The 25370-nt window shown below is 45.9% G+C and overlaps 1 long non-coding RNA gene across 1 annotated transcript in view; it reads left to right on the top strand.

The window, feature by feature from the left end:
• Positions 1 to 212: 212 nt before the first annotated feature.
• Positions 213 to 25370, top strand: part of LOC141176010 (uncharacterized) — a 609231-nt gene continuing 584073 nt past the window's right edge. Inside the window, exon 1 of the long non-coding RNA XR_012253093.1 lies at positions 213 to 726. This is a non-coding gene — a long non-coding RNA (uncharacterized lncRNA). The remainder of the gene's footprint in view (positions 727 to 25370) is intronic.

Genomic DNA, 25370 nt, shown 5'->3' with positions numbered 1-25370 from the left:
TGCTTGCCTATCCCCTATGGAACAGACCTCTAGAAGAGGCTGCAGGGCATCTTTTCCATTGTAAGGCACCCTGGTACTCTCTAGATGATGCTCCATACAGTACAGCCAGTGCATGGCACTACCACAATGTAGTTGGAAGCTCTGGTGACAGCTGGAATGTCGTCAACCCTGGCTGGTGCTGCTGCTGATGCTCTGGAGGAGGGAAGGAGGAGTGTCAGGAGGCTGGAGACAAGGGTCCTCCTAAGGCTGCTCCATGCTGTGAATGTTCATTGGAACAACAGAAAGAGAAGAAAAAAATCGCAGCAACTTCTGCTCCATTTGTGCTGCTGCGATCCCAGTAGAGGAAGGAGGCAGTGAGCGGAGCCTGCACACGATGCTCCAGTCTACGGCGGATCCACACTGAGCTGCAGCTAGAAGGCTCATCACCACATTATATCGAGGAGGTCCTGGGCTTTGTTCTGGCTCTAAGTCTAGCTAGTAGCCTGCTGGGCACTGTGTGCTTCTCCTCTATGCCTTGGTCGGCTGTCCTCTGAGACTCAGCCCCAGCTATCTGTACGGCTGCATCATCCTGCCTGCTGCTGGGACCAGTGAAGATGAACTTCATTCTCCTGGTGTGAGGGACCTCTCCACAGCCTCCTGTCACTGCTCTCATGATCACAGTCCTTGCCATCGGGATGGATAAACATGTCTTGCCTCTTCTACAACTTTTTGTATCTGTGGTTTGTGGTGAGTATTGAACTGATGATGCTATTGTCTGGTCACTGTTGGATGGCAGCCATAGTGTTACAACTTGTGTGGAGTTCTGACCAGTGACATTATGAGGAGAGGTGAGGAGAGAAGAGGTGAGGAGAGAAGAGGAGAGGAGGGGAAAGGTGATGAGAGAAGAGGTGAGGGGAGGAGAGGCGAGGAAAGGAGAGAAGAGGAGAGCAGAGGTGAGGGGAGAAGAGGAGGGGAAAGGTGATGAGAGAAGAGGTGAGGGGTGGAGAGGTGTGAGGAAAGGAGAGAAGAGGAGAGGTGAGGAGAGGAGAGGAGGGGAAAGGTGATGAAAGAAGAGGTGAGGGGAGGAGAGGTGAGGAAAGGAGAGAAGAGGAGAGGTGAGGAGAGGAGAGGTGAGGGGAGAAGAGGAGGGTAAGGTGATGAGAGAAGAGGTGAGGGGAGGAGAGGTGAGGAAAGGAGAGAAGAGGAGAGAAGAGGAGAGGTGAGGGGAGAAGAGGGGAAAGGTGATGAGAGTAGAGGTGAGGAAAGGAGAGAAGAGGAGAGCAGAGGTGAGGGGAGAAGAGGAGGGGAAAGGTGATGAGAGAAGAGGTGAGGGGAGGAGAGGTGAGGAAAGGAGAGAAGAGGAGAGGTGAGGAGAGGAGAGGTGAGGGGAGAAGAGGAGGGGAAAGGTGATGAGAGAAGAGGTGAGGGGTGGAGAGGTGTGAGGAAAGGAGAGAAGAGGAGAGGTGAGGAGAGGAGAGGAGGGGAAAGGTGATGAAAGAAGAGGTGAGGGGAGGAGAGGTGAGGAAAGGAGAGAAGAGGAGAGGTGAGGAGAGGAGAGGAGAGGTGAGGGGAGAAGAGGAGGGTAAGGTGATGAGAGAAGAGGTGAGGGGAGGAGAGGTGAGGAAAGGAGAGAAGAGGAGAGGTGAGGAGAGAAGAGGAGAGGTGAGGGGAGAAGAGGGGAAAGGTGATGAGAGAAGAGGTGAGGAAAGGAGAGAATAGGAGAGGTGAGGAGAGGAGAGGTGAGGGGAGAAGAGGAGGGGAAAGGTGATGAGAGAAGAGGTGAGGAAAGGAGAGAAGAGGAGAGGTGAGGAGAGAAGAGGAGAGGTGAGGAGAGAAGAGAAGAGGTGAGGGGAGAAGAGGAGGGGAAAGGTGATGAGAGAAGAGGTGAGGGAAGGAGAGAAGAGAAGAGGAGAGGTGAGGAGAGGAGAGGAGGGGAAAGGTGATGAGGGAAGAGGTGAGGAGAGGTGAGGAGAGGTGAGGGGAGAAGAGGAGGGGAAGATGATGAGAGAAGAGGTGAGGGGAGGAGAGGTGAGGAAAGGAGAGAAGAGGAGAGAAGAGGAGAGGTGAGGGCAAAAGAGGAGGGGAAAGATGATGAGAGAAGAGGTGAGGGGAGGAGAGGTGAGGAGAGAAGAGAAGAGGGGAAAGATGAGGAAAGTTGGGAGAGGTGTGGAAGGTGAGGGAGAGGAGAGTGGAGTGGAGAGAGAGAGAGGAGGGAAAGGTGAGGAGGGCCGACCGGATTGTGCAGTAAAGGATGTGTGTGATACATGCAGTGTTAAATAAACAGAGTATGTTTGTTACTGATAGCATTACTGGACAAGGGGCGGATGTTGTGAGATGTCCTGACCTGGGGGAATGACAGCAACTACAAGTTCTTAGTAGGAAATCACACTGCCCCAAACATCCCCGGCTCCAGCTGGTGAGGGCCACTGATCTGGAAAGTGCCTTATATGACTCATGGGTTTTCTCCACATTTTGGGACTTATGCAACCTTGTTTCAGTTCTTAGAATTGTGTCCTGGGAAAGATATTCTCCAGTTTGAACGAAATTGAATCCTGTAATAAAACGACTTTTTAGTTATAAGATGGAAATTCCTTCATTGTAGTGGGTGTGTAAATGTTTCAGAGGGTTGAGGGAGCAGAGATAAAAGGGTGAGATAATGTATTGATCATTACGTTCCTTACTTATAGCAAACTCTCAACTGAGCTGTATGTCCCTTCACAATTTTGTGACCCCTCTAACCACCTTTCTCACTTGCCCAAATTTAGGAAAAATGATGGAATGACAGAACCCCTTTAATCAAATACTGATATATCAGAGGACTTGTAGAGAAGTCTATAAAATATTAAGGACCCAATACATGAACAGTATACCCCAGTGATGAAGGCTGCACTGGAGACAGATGCATCAAATTCATTACGTGACAAAAGAATGAATTTGGTGCATTTTTCAGCTGCCATGTATCAGAGACAGAAATATCCACCAAGTCAGGGGCTGCATACATATTCCTTATAATTTGCACTATTCAGGCATAAATGATGATTCATTTGTCAGGTGCACCTGGCCACGCACCTATCTTATCTGAGCTCTGCTACTTTCCAAAAAGTTGGTAAAGCTGACAAAGACTGACAAGTTGCATAAAAGTTTTGTCATATTTCAATCAAAAATGGTAAAAATGGTGTAATGAATCAGGATATAATTGTTAGTGTAGACTACTAGATTTGAGTTGTTGTTGCTAAAGGGGTTAGTGGTTGTTAACCACAACTTTGAGATCAGACTTATGTATATAGAGAATATGCTTTTGTTTTTTATGGTTATGTGGCAAAAGATACGTACCTTCATCAAAAATGTCTAAATTAGCAATGTTATTAGAATGTAAGTGAGCCATGCTTTCAGCTCTTGTAAAATGCTCATTTATCAAAATGTGGACCCCGATTATACCTATTGTTTTATTCCCTTGCTATTTAAATGATGACTTCCCATCAAGAAAGGAAAACACATCTGATGAGAAAATTCACTGAACTGGAGTAATAAAATGAAGCTAGCTGAATAATTTAGATACTGATCTCATATCTATAATACTCCTGGGTTCCTATAACCCAGTGACCAGTCCATTATCACTGCATCTGAGCTATATTTTATTAGTGTCTCTGATTCTAATTACATCTATCGAAAAGTGAGAGCATAAAGCATACTAATGTGTTGGTGAAGGTACATTTTACCAGTGTTCACAGAATGAGATGAATCACTAATAGCCATTTGCATGGATCCTCTTTAGGGCTGATTGCTTTCTATACTACCATTAACAGCTATAGGGCACAACAATACATGAAGCGTTCAGGATAATTATTGGTGGCATCTTTATAAAATAATATATTGTACTCCATATATGGGAGTGTTCTAAAAAAATATAAAGAGATCAGTTGTCCTTCACCAGAAAGACTTGTGTGGCTAGTTTTGGAACTTCTATAGAAGTGAATTCAGAGAGCTTATCTATTCAAAGCTGCTGCATCATCCGGTAGGAAAGGGCGATAGGTCCCCCTTTTATGGCGGTGGCATCTTAGTGGTAGGACCTGCAGCCTGTAGATATGACTTAAATGTCTACGATGAGAATAACCCTTAGGCCACGGCCCCATTATCAGTATTCGGTCAGTATTTTTTCTCAGGAATGGGAGCCAAAACCAGAAGTGGGTGATAAATGCAGAATTGGTGCACTTGTTTCTATTATTCCTTTTCACTAATTGTTCCTCACCTGGTTTTGGCTCCCACTCCTGAGAAAAAATACTGACCAAATACTGATAGTGGGGCCGTAGCCTTAGGCTATAAGTATGATCAATTTAAAGAGTTTGCTCAATATGTAAAATCTCAAATATACCATAAGAAACATGAAAGTAATTTTAAATTCTTTTTTATGTTCACAGTGTATGTAGTGTCCCTCCTTACACATGCGTAGACATTCAGGAGTATCAGTTAATGGCTTTTTTATGTCTCTGCATGACCAAGCCAGGACCCCACAGACATCTTTACCGCTGCTAATATTGTATACATGATGCCATATGACAGTGCCTGTTCTGGTTGCAGACAAAATGGAAATTGTCTCTTCAGAGAGGAAGAGGACTAGAACTCTAGCGCCACCTATAGGAAGTAGAAATCCTAAAAGTCAGTAGTGACCCTTTAACGAGCCTTATCACATGACTTAGGATAAAAGCCAAGACCAGAAACTCAATTTGCAGACACTGTGTTTCAGGGTACTGCCCCTCATCAGTGCAAAGTGTGAGTTCTGGTTTGGCTGGATGAGAGTCGTCAGACCGGTATCTAGGGGTAATATTTCTGCAGCTTTAAATGTCTCCTCACCTGACAGACAAAATGGAGAAATTTAGTCATGGTTCGCATCTATTCTGAGTAATTAAGTCAGATCTAGCATCCTAAGATGACTGGTATGGAGTGGTCTTTTTTATGGGGACCTAGCACTGTATATGTGAGAGCAGAGGAGACAGTAGAAGTGAAGATTGCTGGTATCTTCTCTCCATGGTCCCTGTCAGCCTGAACCTCTGGGAACCTTACAATTGGCTGTCCAATCTTTCAGGCAGGTGGCATGAACCCATTAGTTTACATTCTTTTTAGTTAGAGTAGCGCAGAAGTTTTAAATATTGTTCATTCATATTGTACAGCCAAAAGTCCTGAACAGTTAACAGGTCTTCTGTTCCACAGCAACACTGGTTCTGTGATTGGAAAATAACTGTGAAGAGTATTTTATAGTATTTCAGTCTAAGGGGTAATATTTCTCCTTGTGGAGAGTGACATACCGACTCTGGCATGTCAAGGTAAGGAGGTTTATTCGCGGTGCCAAGCTCCTCTGGGAAATTTAATATGCAAATTGCCTGTTCAGAGAAAAAGAGGACTTGAACTCTATAGCACTACCTATTGGAAGGAGCAATCCTACAAGTCACAATCAACCCTTTAACAAGTCGTGCAATATGACTTAGGATAAAAGCCAAATCAGAATCTCAGTTTGCAGACACGGTGTTTCGGCCTGTTGGCCCTCATCAGTGCAAAGCATGAGAACTGATTTGGCTACATGAGAGGCTCTGGACTGAAGTCTAAGGGGTAATGTTTCTCATTATGGAGAGTGACATACCAGCTCTGCCATGTCAAGGTAAGGAGACTTATTTGACATGCAATGCTCCTCTGGGAAGTTTAATACGCAAATCAAAGAAAGAGTACTTGAAATCTATAGCGCCACCTGCTTGAAGCAGCAATCCTACAAGTCACAATCAACCCTTTAATGAGTCGTGCAATATGACTTAGGATAAAAGCCAAATCAGAATCTCAATTTGCAGACACAATATTTCGGGCTGTTGGCTCCCGTCAGTGCAAAGTATGAGAACTGATTTGGCTAGATGAGAGGCTCTGGACTGTAGGATTGCTGCTTCCAATAGGTGACGCTATAGAGTTCAACTCCTCTATTTCTCTGAAGAGGCAATTTGCATATTAAAGGATAAACATTACCCCTTAGACCTCAGTCCAGAGCCTCTCATGTAGTCAAATCAGTTTTCATATTTTGCACTGATGAGGGCCAACAGCCTGAAACACTAGGTCTGCAAAATGAGATTCTGATTTGGCTTTTATCCTAAGTCATATTGCAAGACTCGCTAAAGGGTTGATTGTGACTTGTAGGATTGCTGCTTCCAATAGGTGGCGCTATAGAGTTCTAGTCCTCTTTTTCTCTGAAGAGGCAATTTGCATATTATAGTATTTCAAAATCAATGGATGGCCAAAAGTGCAAAATACCAAAAATTGCAAAATACTTACCTCACTGATTTGACTCTGTTGACTTACCACTGGATTAATGAGTCATTCACCATTTCTTATGTTCTTGACACCAACAATTCTAAAGACCATGAGGGCTATTTGCTGACAAAAGCAGTAACATTTTGTTCATACAAGAAAAGGGAGGATATACAAGACCTGAGTAAAAAGCAGTTTTGTGCCCCCATTTGTAGATTTGATACCACTTTGAAGGAATTGTCTCATTAAGAAGAAAGCCTGTACAAATATCCTATAAGTACATATGAACATCACAGGGAAGGTACTTCACTTATCATTTTTGTGACCCAGAACAATGAGCTACTCTGCAACGGTGACATCCTTTTTGGTGAAATCAAGCCATGTTCTGAAAGGGATTGTCTTTGATGAGACAATCATAGAAACATAGAAAGTTAAGTTGGTAATCTTCTTAAAGGGTTTGTCCACTACTAGGACAACCCCTTCTTAAAGTAAATGTTTGGCCCAGATAAAAAAGCTTGTACTCATCTCTGGTTCTGGTGCTGTTCCAGTATTGTCAGCACTCGTGGTTCCGGGTCTGTGATGAGGTGGCATAACACATGATTCCTGGCACCCAATCAGCTCTGGCGTCACTGTCCCCACCTTCGTATGGGTTGAACATGATGAGGAAGTCAGAGATCAGCTGCAGCCCAGACTTCCCCTTCATGTTCAATCCGTACGAAGGCGGAAACAGTGACGTCAGCGCTGATTGTGCGCCAGGCACCACATGTCAGTCACTGCACCAGAGCTCTGGGACCCCGAATGCTGACACCACTGGAATGGCGCCGGCACAGGAGGTGAGTATAAGCTTTTTTTTTTTTATCAAGGCCCTGGTAGTGTACAACCAATCTTTCAGCAAGTTTTTGCTATTTAATCTGAGAGCACCATGATGTAGGAGCAGAGACCCTGACTCCAGCATAGTGTTACTGGGCTGTTTTGCTGTTTCAATACAGTGTTTTATCAACAGGAGATTACAACTACAGGACAAGCTATCTGGTCAAACACGTCCCAGCACTGATTAGAAGCTTCCTGTCAATATACAGTGTACACAGAAAGCTTCTAATCAGTGATGTATTTCTGGAATCAGGTTCTCTGTCCCTACCTTATGCTGTTGTCAGATTACATAGCTGACATTCCCTTTAAGAGATGATTTATGCAACTGCCAAATCAATATTTGCCAAGTAAATTGACATTTTCAATAATGATATAAAGAGATTCTTAAATTTGTCTTTAGTAGCAACATTTCAATATGTAGAAGACAATCGTTGCAAACTTTGTAACCATAGATGCACCAATGACTATAGACTACAACATCCAGTTGTATGTTTGCGGTGGCCAGATGAAATGAACTTGCATAGAACAGAAAATACCACACAGTCTAATATTACTACTAGTGTTGAGCATTCCGATACTGAAATATCGGGTATCGGCCGATATTCGCGGTATCGGAATTCCGATACTTAATTCCGATACTTTTGCAATATCGTATACCGGAATCGGAAGTTCCCATAATGCAATGAGCCATTTTCATTTTATTCAGCCAATGAGGATCCAAAGAAGTGTGGGCACATCCTGTTAGGCATGTAGGCATCTTAACTAATGGCATGGCTGTGATTGGCTGCTGAAATGATGTCATGATGCACTATAAAAGCCGCCGCCGCCATTTTGAGCTCACTCTGCTGTGAATTCAGTTAGGGATAGGACGCTGTTGTTCTGAGGGACAGTTTTAGCTACCTATTTGGTCTATTCTGCTTTACCCAAGCTACTTTATAAATCGCTGTGCCTTGCAGCGCTAGTGCACAGTTCTCTGTGCTGTTCACCGCTTTCTGCAAGGTCTGTGTGTGTGAGTGCAGCTCACCCTGTAGTGTGTGCTTCAACCACGTCTGGTTGTAGTGCACTCAGTGTGTGTCACTGCCTCATACATTGTCCTTTTTTGCCAATTCATAATTTTTCCTGATATCTCCTATTAGTGTGGTGGTTCCATCCGTATTCAGCTAAATTGGTTCCAAACACACTATATAGGAGTAGATAGAGAAATTTTTTTGGTCTTGCAGCGCTAGTGCACAGTGCTCTGCATCTGTACTGTTCACCGCTGTCTGCAAGGTCTGGTGTGTGAGTGCAGCTCACCCTGTAGTGTGTGCTTCAGCCACGTCTTGTTGTAGTGCACTCAGTGTGTGTCACTGCCTCATACATTGTCCTTTTTTGCCAATTCATAATTTTTCCTGATTTCTCCTATTAGTGTGGTGGTTCTGACTCGCCCCCTGGGCCGTGGGGCACTCGGATCCGGGCAATAGGGGGAACGATGGGAGTAGTAGTGGCAACCCGGTTCCGTGGCTCAGGGTGGTCAGGCCAGTTGTAGTTCGTTATGTGCTGATGTTTATGTCCGACTACGCCACCCGTGGATTTGCGGTTATTAGAAACCGCCGCTGCATGCTGACCGCTGGGGCTGATGAGGTGTGCAGCTAGGGTAGTGTGACTCCCCACGGGAAGAGTGCGGCCCCAGGGCAGTATAGTGGATGGTGGGAGTGATGGTAGTGAGAGTCCCAGTGCTGATAGTGCTGGAGGAGCAAGGAGCACACAGACAACAGGTTGCAGTCCAGGGTCTTTACTAAACAGGTAAACTGACCCACAAGCAGTCCCGGCTAGGAGGGGACCTGGATGTCTGAGAGCAGCGGGGAAATTGGCCCTGGTCAGGGTGAGGGTGTAGGCCTACCGTGCTTTCTGCGCTCCTTCTGGCTATCTCCTCCTGATAGGGTAACAGCCCACGTTTCCGAGCTTTCCGTGTATTCTCGCCTGTATGGCCTGCGACGTGGGTTCCTTTCTGCTCCCAGCCTTGTACGGCTTTACTGGTCCCTTCGGTTGTGGCAGGGCCTCCAGGCTTCTTAGGCCAAGGAATGTACAGTCCCTTGCGGACTGGTTCTCTGCTGGGGGATGTAGAATCCTCCCAGCCTCAGACACCAAAGTCTGGTAAAATTAAGTCTTTTCTCTGCCAAGACAGGCTCTCTTCGCCTCTTGTCTCTGGCTTGTGGCTCTCCTACTGCCACACTTCCTCTTAGGTGCAACACAACTGTCCCTCTCTGCTCTGGGACCTGAATCCTCAGATAGGTCGTCCAGTTCTCTCTAACCCTGCCCTCAGTACCAGCTTTTATAGGGGCAGCCAGCTCCCCCTACTGGCCTGAGACAGGAGGCATTGCATGCTAATGTTCCCCTGACCAGAGAACCTCCCCCTTGCTCTCAGACACAGCTTTAATTACACTTGTGGCATCCAGGTCAGGGTGACACAGTTCCATCCGTATTCAGCTAATTTGGTTCCAAACACACTATATAGGAGTAGTTAGAGGAGCCTTTCTGCAGCATTGGGCCCTGCAGCCCCAGCCAGATTAGTATTAGCCTATTTTTTGTAGCCTCATCTATTGCATTGTAGGTTACCTTCCTACATTGTAATAGCTACAAAAAGTTTGTGATACTATCGTTATTACATCTTTAGGCACATCCAGTGTCTTTTTGTGACAAAAAAAACCTAAATAAAGTTCACCAAACACTCCACTATACTGTTGTGTAGGCCACATTAGCTCATATTAAAGTCTAGTCCACACTTTATAAAATTAGTGTTTCTTATACCTGTTAGTAGCTGTTCAGGAATAAGCACACTAAGCCCTTAGTACTTTTCTGCCTATCTTTATCAGTCTACCAAGATGAAGAAGGCAGGGAGTAAGGCATGTGGTCGTGGGCGTGGGCGTCGAGTTTCTGCAGGGAGAGGACGTGAGGATTCTGTGCATGCAAGGAGAGGACGTGGGGATTCTGCGGGCACCAGTGACTCAGCATCCCCCAGTTTTACCAGGGAACAGTCCTTTATGCGCAGCTTTGTAGGAGCTAGCCGTACCCCACTGCTGCGGGAGGACCAAATTGAAGCCGTTGTCAGATGGATGGCAGCTAACGCATCGACTTCAATTAGTTCCAGATCCTCTCAGGTCCTGAGCACTGAAGAGCACCCATCTGTCTCTTCACCACCTGCCAAATTGCCCAGGCAGTCAGAGAGCCCTGGACAGGAGCCATCTCTACTTTTGTTCTCTGAATCTCTTGGCTTGGAAAGAGGGGGCCAGCCAAGCAGAATTCGAGAATTTGAAGAAGAGGTAGTATGCAGTGATGCGCAACCGTTTTGTCTCTCTGAATCTGAAAAGGCGGGTGGGCCAGTGCCTATGGTCAGCAGCACACCTCAGTACGCATCTGATGATGAGACTCTGGTGCCACTTTCTGGTGCGTACTGTGCTGTCGAGACTACCCAGGAGAAGCAGTTGTTTGAAGAGGGTGGTGTAGATGATGAGGTCCTTGACCCATCATGGCGTGAGGGACAGGAAGGTGGTGGGAGCAGCTCTGAGGAAGAGATTCCCCGAACAGCCCAAAAAGGAGGGAGAGGGAGGGGGCAGACTTGGTTGCCTGTAGCCTCCACTTCGGCACCCATTAGGAGCATGGCTCTTCCAAAATCCAAAGCGGGCGCTCCCAAGACTTGCAGTGCCTGGTCCTTTTTTGACACAGTTGCAGATGACATTTGCTTTATTAAATGCAAGCTGTGTAATCAGAAGGTGAAAAGAGGGAAAAGTGTCAGCAACCTCAATACCACAAATATGTGGAAACATGTGCGAACCAAGCACGTGGTAGAGTTACAAAAACACACTGAAGACCTAGGCCAACCTACAGCGCCACCTACCACCTCTTCAGCTCATGTTGTAGCGTCTTCCTCCAGCTCACACACAGCTGGTTCGGCTTCCTCACAGGATTGCCATGGAAGAATCTCTGGCACTGTTGTACAGAGACACAGTGTAATTCCACCCACAGCACCACTTTCCCAGTCATCCTCACACTCCCAGGCCAGTCTACAGCCATCGTTAGCACAGGCATGGGAGAAAAGGCGCCTATACTCGGCAAACCACCCCCGAGCACAGGCTCTGAATGCTGGCATTGCTAAACTACTGGCCCTTGAAATGCTATCATTCAGGCTGGTGGAGACTGACACATTCCGTAACTTTATGGCATTGGCAGTCCCACAATACAACGTGTCCAGCCGCTTTTATTTCAGCAGGCAAGCCGTCCCTGCCCTGCAACATCATGTGGAGGGAAAAATTAAACATGCGCTACAAAACGCCGTCAGTAGCAAGGTTCACCTGACCACCGATGCGTGGACCAGTAAGCATGGACAGGGATGATACCTTTCCCTCACTGCCCATTGGGTAAATGTTGTGGAGCCGGGTACAGATCTTGAGAGTGGCATTGTACGTGTTCTGCCAACTCCAAGGATTGCAGGAATCCAGTCTGTACACATTGACTCCTCCTCATACTCCAGTTCCTCTGAATCAGCGCTGCAGGAGCCGTCACGGTCTACCTCCACATTGACCCGTGAACTGTTACCTGTTATGATGACCAATATGAGCACAGCCATGGCCAAACGTCAACAGGCCATATTAAAATTAATTTCTTTGGGGAATCGAAGCCACACAGCGCAGGAGCTCTGGAATGCCATCAAGCAGCAGAGCGACGTGTGGTTTGTGCCAGCGAATCTCCAGCCAGGCATGGTAGTGTGTGACAATGGCTGAAATCTGGTGGCAGCTCTGGGCCTAGGCAACCTCATTCACATCCCATGTCTGGCACATGTGCTCAACTTGGTCGTGCAGAGTTTTTTGAGGGACTATCCGGATCTTGATGCACTGCTTCACAAGGTCCGCATAGAGTGCGCTCACTTGCGGCATTCCAGCAATGCAAGATCACGCATTGCAGCTCTGCAGCGCCGATTACGTCTTCCGGAACATCGCATCATATGTGACCTACCCACCAGGTGGAATTCAATGTTACATATGTTGGAGAGGTTGTGTGAGCAGCAGGCAGCAGTAATGGAGTACCAGCTGCAGCAGGCGCAAACAAGTCGCAGTGCGCGCCTTTCACACTTCACCACCACTGAGTGGGCCTCTATGAAGGACATTTGCCACGTTTTGCGTGCCTTCGACTATTCCACGCGGATGACGAGTGCAGATGATGCACTAGTCAGCATGACTATCCCCCTTATCTGCCTGCTTGAAAAAACACTGCAAGCACTAAGGGACGAGGTTTTGGAAGAGGTGGAGGATGAGGAGTCACAAATGCCATCTGCTTCTCTACAGTCTGTGCAACGTGGTTCCTCACAAAGGCCTAGGCAGGGGACACTTTGTGAGGAGGATGAGGAGGAGTCAATGGATGAGGAAGACATCTGTCCAGAGGAAGGAGGTACACAATACTCTAGTAGTCAGTATCTAGAGCGAGGGTGGGGTGATGCAGAGCAGGCAGAGATCACGCCTCAAGCAGGGGACAGCGTTTCTTGGCCAGTTGGCAGTCTGCAGCACATGGTTGATTTCATGCTGCAGTGCCTGAGAAACGACCGCCGCATCGCCCACATTCTCAACACGACTGATTATTGGGTGTCCACCCTCCTAGATCCTCGCTACCGGGACAACTTACAAAGCCTTATAACACCGTTGAACCGGGAGCGTAAAATGCGGGAGTACCAAGACGCACTGGTGCATTCCATCATGTTCTCCATTCCAACCGAGAGCAATGCTGCTAGTGCTTTACAAAGCAGCTCAGTGCGTCGAGGCAGTGGAGGAAGCTCTGCACAAAAAGGAAGCAGAAGCAGCGCCTCAGCACAAGGCAAGACCAGTATGGCCGAAATGTGGCAAAGTTTTGTGTCCCCGCCGCCACAAATGTCTACACCATCACAGACGGCTCCAGTCAGCAGGAGGCAACGTTTCCGTCAGATGGTGACAGACTACATGTCTTGCCCTTTTAGTGTACTCCCAGACGGCTCTTCTCCCTTCAAGTTTTGGGTCTGTAAGCTGGATACATGGCCAGAGCTTAGTCAGTATGCATTGGAGGTGCTAGCTTGCCCTGCTGCTAGTGTATTATCGGAACGCGTCTTTAGTGCCGCAGGTGGTGTACTTACAGACCGTCGCATGCGACTATCCTCCGATAACGTTGACCAGCTAACTTTTTTCAAAATGAACAAGGCCTGGATCTCTCATGAATTTGCCAGTCCTCTTCCAGAATAAATAATTGGTTGGCAACAGTATCCAGGTCTCCTGTTGTGTTCATGTTTCTACCACCTGAACTGTAATCCCTGAGCTTCAACACCGCAAGTTGGCGCTCGGAAGTGCCGTCTGCACAGTCAGCACTTGCTGCCGTGTTATTGTGGTTCAGTAACGTCAGCTGTTCCCCTGCTGTGCGGACGGCAATTTCTCCTGCTCTGTCCAGATTCTCACTACTACAGATTTTAAAGTTGCTCCAATTACACCTCTGGCTCCTCTGTTTTCAGTATTATCCCTGAGCTCCAACACCGCCAGTTGGCGCTCGGAAGTGCCGTCTGCACAGTCAACACTTGCTGCCGTGTTATTGGGGTTCAGTAACGTCAGCTGTTCCCAAGCTGTGCGGACAGCAATTTCTCCTGCTCTGTCCACATTCTCACTACTACAGATTTTAAAGTTGCTCCAATTACACCTCTGGCTCCTCTGTTTTCAGTATTATCCCTGTGCTCCAACACCGCCAGTTGGCGCTCGGAAGTGCCGTCTGCACAGTCAACACTTGCTGCCGTGTTATTGGGGTTCAGTAACGTCAGCTGTTCCCCTGCTGTGCGGACGGCAATTTCTCCTGCTCTGTCCACATTCTCACTACTACAGATTTTAAAGTTGCTCCAATTACACCTCTGGCTCCTCTGTTTTCAGTATTATCCCTGAGCTCCAACACCGCCAGTTGGCGCTCGGAAGTGCCATCTGCACAGTCAACACTTGCTGCCGTGTTATTGGGGTTCAGTAACGTCAGCTGTTCCCCTGCTGTGTGTCCGGTAAATTCTCCTGCTTTGTCCACATCCACTGTACTACTGATTTAAAACTTGCTCCAATTACACCTCTGGCTCCTATGTTTTTAGTATTTACCCTGGGCTCCAATACCGCTAGTTGCTGCTCAGAAGTGCCGTCTGCACAGTCAACGCTTGCTCCAGTGTTATTGTGGTTCAGAAACGTCAGCTGTTCCCCTGCTGTGTGTCCGGCAAATTCTCCTGCTTTGTCCACATCCACTGTACTACTGATTTAAAATTTGCTCCAATTACACCTCTGGTTCCTCTGTTTTTAGTATTTACCCTGGGCTCCAATACCGCTAGTTGCTGCTCAGAAGTGCCGTCTGCACAGTCAACGCTTGCTCCAGTGTTATTGGGGTTCAGTAACGTCAGCTGATCCCCAGCTGTGTGTCCGGCAAATTCTCCTGCTTTGTCCACATACAATGTACTACTGATTTAAAACCTCTTCCAAATACACCTCGGGCTCCTCTGTATTTAGTATTTACCCTGGTCTCCAATACCGCTAGTTGCTGCTCAGAAGTGCCGTCTGCACAGTCAACGCTTGCTCCAGTGTTATTGGGGTTCAGTAACGTCAGCTGTTCCCCTGCTGTGTGTCCGGCAAATTCTCCTGCTTTGTCCACATCCACTGTACTACTGATTTAAAACTTGCTCCAATTACACCTCTGGCTCCTCTGTTTTTAGTATTTACCCTGGGCTCCAATACCGCTAGTTGCTGCTCAGAAGTGCCGTCTGCACAGTCAAAGCTTGCTCCAGTGTTATTGGGGTTCAGTAACGTCAGCTGATCCCCAGCTGTGTGTCCGGCAAATTCTCCTGCTTTGTCCACATCCACTGTACTACTGATTTAAAACCTCCTCCAAATACACCTCGGGCTCCTCTGTATTTAGTATTTACCCTGGGCTCCAATACCGCTAGTTGCTGCTCAGAAGTGCCGTCTGCACAGTCAACGCTTGCTCCAGTGTTATTGGGGTTCAGTAACGTCAGCTGTTCCCCTGCTGTGTGTCCGGCAAATTCTTCTGCTTTGTCCACATCCACTGTACTACTGATTTAAAACTTGCTCCAATTACACCTCTGGCTCCTCTGTTTTTAGTATTTACCCTGGGCTCCAATACCGCTAGTTGCTGCTCAGAAGTGCCGTCTGCACAGTCAAAGCTTGCTCCAGTGTTATTGGGGTTCAGTAACGTCAGCTGATCCCCAGCTGTATGTCCGGCAAATTCTCCTGCTTTGTCCACATCCACTGTACTACTGATTTAAAACCTCCTCCAAATACACCTCTGGCTCCTCTGTATTTAGTATTTACCCTGGGCTCCAATACCGCTAGTTGCTGCTCAGAAGTGCCGTCTGCACAGTCAACGCTTGCTCCAGTGTTATTGGGGTTCAGTAACGTCAGCTGTTCCCCTGCTGTGTGTCCGGCAAATTCTCTTGCTTTGTCCACATCCACTGTACTACTGATTTAAAACTTGCTCCAATTACACCTCTGGCTCCTCTGTTTTTAGTATTTACCCTGGGCTCCAATACCGCTAGTTGCTGCTCAGAAGTGCCGTCTGCACGGTCAACGCTTGCTCCAGTGTTATTGGGGTTCAGTAACGTCAGCTGATCCCCAGCTGTGTGTCCGGCAAATTCTCCTGCTTTGTCCACATCCACTGTACTACAGATTTAAAACCTCCTCCAAATACACCTCTGGCTCCTCTGTATTTAGTATTTACCCTGGGCTCCAATACCGCTAGTTGCTGCTCAGAAGTGCCGTCTGCACAGTCAACGCTTGCTCCAGTGTTATTGGGGTTCAGTAACGTCAGCTGTTCCCCTGCTGTGTGTCCGGCAAATTCTCCTGCTTTGTCCACATCCACTGTACTACTGATTTAAAACTTACTCCAATTAAACCTCTGGCTCCACTCTGTTTTTAGTATTTACCCTGGGTTACAGCACCGCCAGCTGTTTCCCCGCAGTGTCTTTGGCACGGTTACTCCCTCCTGCCCAGCCTGGTTCCAGCATGCCAGCTGTTTCCGGGTAGTGTCAACGTCACTTTGCCTCCAATGCGTTGTCCTGTCGTGTTGCGGTCGGGTTAGCCGACTCTATGGTGCCTGCAGTTTAGGTGACTCCTATGTGGGCTGCGGGATCTGGCAATGAAGGCTGGTTCCATAGTGCCAATAGGACAAGCACCCCCTGTAGGACAGTGGGTTTTTGTAACTGCGGATGGCTCACGGCCTTGAAACTTTTTTTTACATGGGTACCTTCTGCTACCCATCCGGGTTCCAGTACCGTCAGCTGGTTCTCGGCAGTGCCTTTGGATTAGGTGCCTCCTTCTCGGTATCCAAGTTCCACTAACGTCTGCTGGTCCTTGGTAGTGCTTTCTGGCACAGGTACCTCCTGCTTAGTAACCGAGTTCCAGTACCGTCAGCTGGTCTTCGGCAGTTCCATTGGCTCTTGTACCTTCTGCTACCCATCCGGGTTCCAGTACCGTCAGCTGGTCCTCGGTAGTTCCATTTGCTCTTGTACCTTCTACTACCCATCCGGGTTCCAGTACCGTCAGCTGGTCCTCGGTAGTTCCATTTGCTCTTGTACCTTCTACTACCCATCCGGGTTCCAGTACCCTCAGCTGGTTCTCGGCAGTGTCTTTGGCACAGGTACTCCCTCCTGCCCAGCCTGGTTCCAGCACGCCAGCTGTTTCCGGGTAGTGTCAACGTCACTTTGCCTCCAATGCGTTGTCCTGTCGTGTTGCGGCTCGGTTAGCCGACTCTATGGTGCCTGCAGTTTAGGTGACTCCTATGTGGGCTGCAGGATCTGGCAATGAAGGCTGGTTCCATAGTGCCAATAGGACAAGCACCCCCTGTAGGACTGTGGGTTTTGGCAACTGCTGCCGGCTCGCGGCCTTGAAACTTTTTTTTACATGGGTACCTTCTGCTACCCATCCGGGTTCCAGTACCGTCAGCCGGTTCTCGGCAGTGCCTTTGGATTAGGTGCCTCCTTCTTGGTATCCAAGTTCCACCAACGTCTGCTGGTCCTTGGTAGTGCTTTCTGGCACAGGTACCTCCTGCTTAGTAACCGAGTTCCAGTACCGTCAGCTGGTCTTCGGCAGTTCCATTGGCTCTTGTACCTTCTACTACCCATCCGGGTTCCAGTACCGTCAGCTGGTCCTCGGTAGTTCCATTTGGTCTTGTACCTTCTACTACCCATCCGGGTTCCAGTACCATCAGCTGGTTCTCGGCAGTGTCTTTGGCACGGGTACTCCCTTCTGCCCAGCCTGGTTCCAGCACGCCAGCTGTTTCCGGGTAGTGTCAACGTCACTTTGCCTCCAATGCGTTGTCCTGTCGTGTTGCGGTCGGGTTAGCCGACTCTATGGTGCCTGCAGTTTAGGTGACTCCTATGTGGGCTGCAGGATCTGGCAATGAAGCCTGGTTCCATAGTGCCAATAGGACAAGCACCCCCTGTAGGACTGTGGGTTTTGGTAACTGCGGCCGGCTCGCGTCCTTGAAACTTTTTTTTACATGGGTACCTTCTGCTACCCATCCGGGTTCCAGTACCGTCAGCTGGTTCTCGGCAGTGCCTTTGGATTTGGTGCCTCCTTCTCGGTATCTCGGTGGTCCTCGGTAGTTCCATTGGCTCTTGTACCTTCTGCTACCCTTCCGGGTTCCACTACCGTCAGCTGGTCCTCGGTAGTTCCTCAGCCTTCTTGTACCTTCTACATTTCCAAGTTCAAGTTTTTTGAAATGGTTCTTGGTAATCACTCTGGATCTCCCTGACGAGGACCCTGAAGACGAGGACCCCGAAGACAACGACCCTGAAGACAAGGACCCTGAAGATCACCACAAAGAAGACGAGGACCCTGAAGACCACCCCGAAGAAGACGAGGACCCCGAAGATGAGGACCCAGAAGACCAACCCGAAGAAGACGAGGACCCCGAAGATGAGAACCCCCGAAGACGACGACCCTGAAGACCATCCCAAAGAAGACCAAAAAGATGACCCTGAAGAAGTTGACCATGGAAGTAGTGAAACATAAATATCTGACAAAATATAAAAATACTTAACATAGTCAATATTTCTGTAACTCAGAATGTCTTAAAAAAAATATTAATTCCTGCTATTCCATTTGATTGGGCTAAACCTCTATGCCAGGGGTCCTCAAACTACGACCCGCGGGCCACATGCGGCCCGCGGAGGACTTTTATCCGGCCCCCCGGGCTGTGGGTGGAGGAGAGCGGCGTCAGCGCTCGCCCTTCCCCCCGCTTTCTGAGAGCCCCGGCAGGCGTATACTTACCTCTCCCCGTGCCTTCGCAGATCCGCTGTTTTCCTGCTCTGCGCTCCCTGTGACGTGTCAGGTCAGAGGGTGCGGTGACGTCTTTACACCGCGCCCTCCCCTGAGCCGTCACAGGCAGCGCAGAGCGGGACAATGCCGGAGACGCTGGAGTCCAGACCTGAGCAGCGGCAGCAGGCAAGGAGGGAGGTGAGTATTGGATTTTTTTTTTAATGTATGGAGGCATGGGACATAATATTAGGGGTGACATCCTGCATGTGGCATTATATGGGGGGGGTGACATCCTGAATGGGGCATTATATGGGGGGGGTGACATCCTGAATGGGGCATTATATGGGGGGGGTGACATCCTGAATGGGGCATTATATGGGGGGGGTGACATCCTGGGGGGGGATGACATCCTGAATGGGGCATTATATGGGGAGGTGACATGCTGCATGGGACATTATATGGGGGGTGACATCCAGCATGGGGCATTATATGGGGGGGGTGACATCCTGAGGGGGGGTGACATCCTGAATGGGGCATTATATGGGGGGGGTGACATCCTGGGGGGGGTGACATCCTGAATGGGGCATTATATGGGGGGGGTGACATCCTGAATGGGGCATTATATGGGGAGGTGACATGCTGCATGGGACATTATATAGGGGGTGACATCCAGCATGGGGCATTATATGGGGGGGGTTGACATCCTGAATGGGGCATTATAAAGACAGGGGAGTGATATCCTGCATGGGTCATTATATGGGGGGGGTGACATCCTGAATGGGGCATTATATGGGGGGTGACATCCTGCATGGGGCATTATATGGGGGGTGACATCCAGCATGGGGCATTATATGGGGGGGAGTGACGTGCTGCATGGGGCATTATAAAGACAGGGGCGTGATATCCTGCTTGTGTCATTATATGGGGGGGGTGACATCCTGAATGGGGCATTATATGGGGGGGTGACATCCTGAATGGGGCATTATAAAGTTATAAAGACAGGGGAGTGATATCTTGCACGGGGCATTATATGGTGGGAGAAAGGGAAATCCTGCATGGGGCATAATAAGGGAGGAACAGCCTGCATAGGACATTATAAGGGGGAAACAGCCTGCCTATTGAGGACCTATGCTGCCTATTGGGGACATTTACCTGCCTATTGGGGACATTTACTTGCCTATTGGGGATATTTACCCGCCTATTGGGGACCTATGCTGCCTATTTGGGACATTTACCTGCCTATTTGGGACATTTACCTGCCTATTAAGGACCTATGCTGCCTATTGGGAACATTTACCTGCCTATTGGGGACATTTACCTGCCTATTGGGGACCAATGCTGCCTATTGGGTACATTTACCTGCCTTTTGGGGACCTATGCTGCCTATTGGGGACATTTACCTGCCTATTGGGGACCTATGCTGCCTATTGGGTACATTTACCTGCCTTTTGGGGACCTATGCTGCCTATTGGGTACATTTACCTGCCTATTGGGGACCTATGCTGCCTATTGGGGATATTTACCTGCCTATTGGGGACATTTACCTGCCTATTGGAGATATTTACCTGCCTATTGAGGACCTATGCTGCCTATTGGGGACATTTACCTGCCTATTGAGGACCTATGCTGCCTATTGGGTACAGTTACCTACCTATTGAAATACCGGTTGATTTAACTTTACTCGTTCTTCATTTTAAATATTGTATTTGTTCCTGTATTGTTTTTTTTTACTACAAAATAAGATATGTGCAGTGTGCATAGTAATTTGTTCATAGTTTTTTTTAAAACCTATATTCCGGCCCTTCAATGGTCTGAGGGACCGTGAACTGGCCCCCTGTTTAAAAAGTTTGAGGACCCCTGCTCTATGCCTTTATTGTCTCCCCCACCTCCCCCAATACATTCTACATTATTCTTAGTTGTTTTCCTTTATGTAGAATTAACCTACAAGGAAAGAAAGGGTTTATTTTCATTCCGAAATTTCTGTCCCATTGACTTGCATTGGTTTCCGGTATCGGAATCGGCGATATTCGATACTTTTTCGGTATCGGTCCGATCCAATCCGATCCGATATTTCCCGATTTCGGAAGGTATCGCTCAACACTAATTACTACACATGGTTCATATCATTTTCTGATTCTTTCCTAATAGACAAAGTCGAAAGCAAAGATCTTGTCAAGTCTGTTCCTGAAAATCCATACATTGTGTTGATTACTAGGGAGCATATTTCCTGGTTACAATGTATTACTATTCTTCAAGCCTCTATTTAGACTACAAGGAAATCTAGATATTTGGTGCTAAAAATTTTAATGACTAAAGAAACTAAATAAAGACAAGTATGAAGGGTTAGTTTGAACCGAATATTATATTTTTGGCAGAAAGACGGCAGGCTAAGCTGATAATACAATTTCTACTATTATTTACAATTCATTCCTGTATATGTCTCACTGTGTGTGGCTCTTTTGTTCCTACGTGAACCCAACATATGTTAATTTAGGCCTTTAAGTGAATATTGAAGTAATAATAGTGTGGCTCAATATAGCTGCATTTTATTGTACTTACAAAAATACAGATGATATTCATTACTTTCTGGATGGAGCAATAGTTGAAAAGAAGAACATCTCATGACCCGATTGTATTTTATGAGGGGATCTGAGATCCTGATAATGTAAACTCTTCTGACTTTGGCTAAGGAAATTAAAAACCTTATCAGGATGTTTTCAGTGGGCTAAACATGTTGCCCCAGCTAAAGCTTAACCCCTTAGTGACTGAACCAATTTTGGCCTTAATGACCAGGCCAAATTTTTACCAGTGTCACAGCAAATTATGTGGTAATAACGCTGAAACACCTCAACGTTTCTAAATGATTATGATATTGTTTTTTCGTGATACTTTGTACATTATGTTAGTGGCAAATTTAATTTGATATGTTTTGTGTTTATTTGTGAAAATATTGGAATTTTGGTGAAAATCTAGAAAAATTTGCAATTTTCAAATTTTCAGTTTTTATATCCTTAAACCAATTTAGTCATGCTGTACAAAATAATTAATAAATAAGATTACCCATATGTCTACTTTACAGCTGCATCATTTTTCAAACGTCACTTTTACTTTGTTAGCATGCTAAAATTATTAAAAATTTAGTAGCAATTTCTAATTTTTTCAAGAAATTTACAAAATCTGTTTCTTTAGGGACCTTTTCAGATTAAAATGGACTTTTCCGGCCTATATATTGGAAACTTCACAAAAGTGATACCATTTGAAAAGCCTCACCCCTCAAATACTTCAAAACTGCTAACAATATTTTTTTTAACCCTTCATGTGCTACACAAGAATTAACGCAAATTCAAATAAATTTTTTTTTTTTAATTTTTACTCTAAAATGTTGCTTTTGTCCAAATTTTTTCACTTTAACAAGGAATAGCACAAGAAAATAAACACCATAATTTGTTACCTAGTTTCTTCTGACCACGCTAATACTCCACATGGTGTCAGAAACCTGTTTGGACAGACGGCAGGGCTCAGAACGGAGGGAGCACCATTTGAATTTTGGAACACAAATTTGGCTGAAATAGGTTGCCGGTGCGATGTCACATTTGTATGGCTCCTAAGGTGCCTAAACAATAGAAAACCCCCACATGTGACCCCATTTTAGAAACTACAACCCTCAAGGATTTTATCCAGGGGTATAGTGAATTCATCTAAGGGTGTATTAAGCATTTTTAACTTACAGGAGATTTACAAAACTTTATGTCATTTATATGTGAATTTTTTTTTTTTTTTCCACTAAAAGGTAACGTCATTGTTTACGGATTTCATCTGGGGATGTAGTGAGTATTTTGAACCCACAGGTGTCTCACAGAATTTTATCACATTAGGACGTGGAAATATAACATTTTAGTGCTAAAAATGTAATTTTTGTATTTTGTCACTTACGCAAGGGTTAATAGGTGATACTGGACCCCACAATTTATCGCACAATTTCTCCCAAACATGGTGATGTATGTGACATCAGAAACTACTGTTAGGCCACACATCAGGGCTGAGAAGGCAGGATCAATATTTGGATTTTGGAGCACAGATTTTGCTTTTGGAGTGACAGATGACAGACCTGAGTGTGGACTGGTTTTGTGCAGGATAAATTAGAGTTTTTATTGGTAATATTTTGGGGTGCATAACAATTTTTGATCGCTTTCAGTATAAGGCTGGGATTACATCCTTGTATTCTACGGTGAGCACTTAAATTGGGGTTTCCACGTAAATCCCACAAAAATGTGATTCAGATCCCGATGGAACCACCCACTACACTGAGGCTGTTGGATACACTTTGGACTTTGTTTGCCGTCTTTTCCGGTGGTGTCCATCTTTTTAGGTGTGCACAGAACTGAGGTCGTCCACACTTTTGCACTAAAAAGACACCTAAAATGATGGAACACCACCGCAACAGAGACCAGACGGAGTCTAAAGTGTCTCCATGTGCCTCCAAAAGTTTGTGGTTCCGTCGGGGGTTTTGTCTGAATCGCTGTTTTGGGGATTTACACGGAATAACCAGCGTAAGTGCCAAGTGGAGATCACAGGATATCTATTACCCGAGCCTTATTTGACTTTTGAGAGACAGAAGTAGAACAAATAGACAACAGTACCAGAATAGTCTTTATTTTTATTTTGCAACGTTCACCGTGCAGTAATAAGAAGACTTTTTTCTTCGGGTCGTTGCGATTCCAGCGATACTGGATTTATATCCTTTGTTAGGTTTTTCTGTAATCACACATTAAAAATTCTTTTTTCATAAAAAGTAGCTATTTTGTCGCCATATTTTGAGAGCTGTAACTTTTTGTTTGGTGAACTGAACTGTATGAGGGCTTATCTTTTGAGCGACGAGTTGGCGATTGTTTTTGTACCATTTTGGGGCACATAACGTTTTTTGATCGCTTTTTATTCAGATTTTTCAGCTACAGAATGAACAAAAAAACAGTAATTCAGTTAATGTTTTCATCTTTTTTTGTTTGCACCATCTCATCATAAGGTAAAAGTGATAAGACCAATTTGTTTGTCGGGTCAGTACAATTATAGCGATACCAGATTTATGTTTTTTTATGCTTTGCTGCTTTTACTTGCTTAAAACAATACTTTACAAAAATGTATTTGATTTTGCATAGACATATGCTGAGAGCTATAACCTTTTTTATTTTTTGCCAAATGAGCCATATTAAGTCTTGCTTTTAGCAGGATGGTTTGGCATTTTTATTGCTACTTTTTTTTTTTTACATATGTCTTTTTGATAGCTTTTTATTAATTTTTTTAATAACGACTACTGTTTTAATGGGTATCGGCATACGGTAAGGGGTTAAAGTAATCAGACATATTTTGAAAAGTATCAGTGGTTTGGTTACAAGAAATGTGGAATTATGTGTTTTGAAAAATTATTTTAAAAAAGTTTTAAAAGCATCTCTGCAATTTTCATAGGACAATATTAACAATTTGATCTTCTAAACTGGCGTGATTTGTTACATGTATAATACCGTGGGACGGATTTATCAAGACAAGTGGCTTCTTTATGAATTTCAGCTGCTGTGAGTCAGAAATACAATCCAGTCATTGGAGTACATTTCTGTCTTTATTTTGTGCCACCTTTGTGGGATAATTTCGAATGAATTTGTTGAATCGAGTTCTGCTAAAAATTCCCCCAAAGTTCCACCCAGTTTTCAAAAACTTGGCAGAGTTGGCATAAAAATGTCAAAATTTTCAAAGCATTTTTTTGCATCAGTTCAAATAGTTGTATGCCAAATTTCTGGTATTTGATGATTTGGCCCTAAGTGTTTATGAGCTTTATACTGTTCTACATTTCAAAGCCATTTTTAGAATTGTGTCCGTCTGAACGTTTTTACACAAGCCCCTCGACCAGAATTTTGCCAATATTTTTGCCTTACGAAAGACAGGATTAATCTTTTTCCAGAACATTATTGTTGTATTAAACAACCGATTTACAAACAAATATGAAATACTGAGATTAAAAAAATATTGCCAGAAACGTCAACCCCTCAAATCATCTATACAACCATCTAACCCTTTCAAAGACAAGCCAGTTTACCCTTTTATGAACTCAAAGAACTGAACCAGTACTGAGAAATTGCATTTTGAAGTTGTGTGTGGAAGTGCATGGTTGGGCATGATGATGCTCTTCTAGCTCCTCAGGCTCTGTGTATTCTATACCTTGCAGCATCCTCTTCTGGCTGATAGACAGGTTGTTTGCTCTGGTACATGGCCAGTGACCTGTCATTCAGCCAGGGGAGGGTGCTGCTAGGTCTACAGTACTCAGAGGCAGAGAAGCTATAAGGTCATCGTCACACTCCAGTGCACTTCTAAACACAACTTCAAAATGCGATTTCTCATTGCTGGAGCAGTTCTTTGGGTTCATAAAGGTGTTAATTGGTTTATCTTTAAAAGTGCTATAAATCACATTATTTTTAGGGGGGTGAAGTTTATTATGGTTCCCTTTAAGCAATTATAAATACGTAATTTTCGGACTATAAGACGCACCGGACCGTAAGACGCACCCAGGTTTTAGAGGTGGAAAATAGTGGAAAAAAAACTTTTGAAGCATTCTGCCCATGGATTGCGACAACTGGTGCATGCTACCCGTGGATCAGGCAAAATGTATCAGATACTGGATGTACGACGTAAGGCTGATACGGTATGTTTCAGTCTTCCGTCTCAAATGCTGCTGCAGAGGAAAACATACCGTACTTTGGCTTCGCCTCTCCTGCTGTCAATGACTGACTGGTCTCTAACTATACACATACGCAGGAAGAAACTCCAAAAAACAAACGTGGCTGAAGTCATACAGGCAGTATGCTGCCCGATCCTCTGGCGGCATACAGGCAGTATGCTGCCCGATCCACTGGCGGCTTGTATCATGTACTGGCTGTATGACTTCAGCCACGTATAGTATGTCCT

Source organism: Phyllobates terribilis, unplaced genomic scaffold, assembly GCF_046119375.1.
Source record: "Phyllobates terribilis strain yellow unplaced genomic scaffold, ASM4611937v1 Scaffold_16__1_contigs__length_26959993, whole genome shotgun sequence".
Classification (NCBI taxonomy): domain Eukaryota; kingdom Metazoa; phylum Chordata; class Amphibia; order Anura; family Dendrobatidae; genus Phyllobates; species Phyllobates terribilis.
This window is presented reverse-complemented; position numbering and strand designations above follow the sequence as displayed.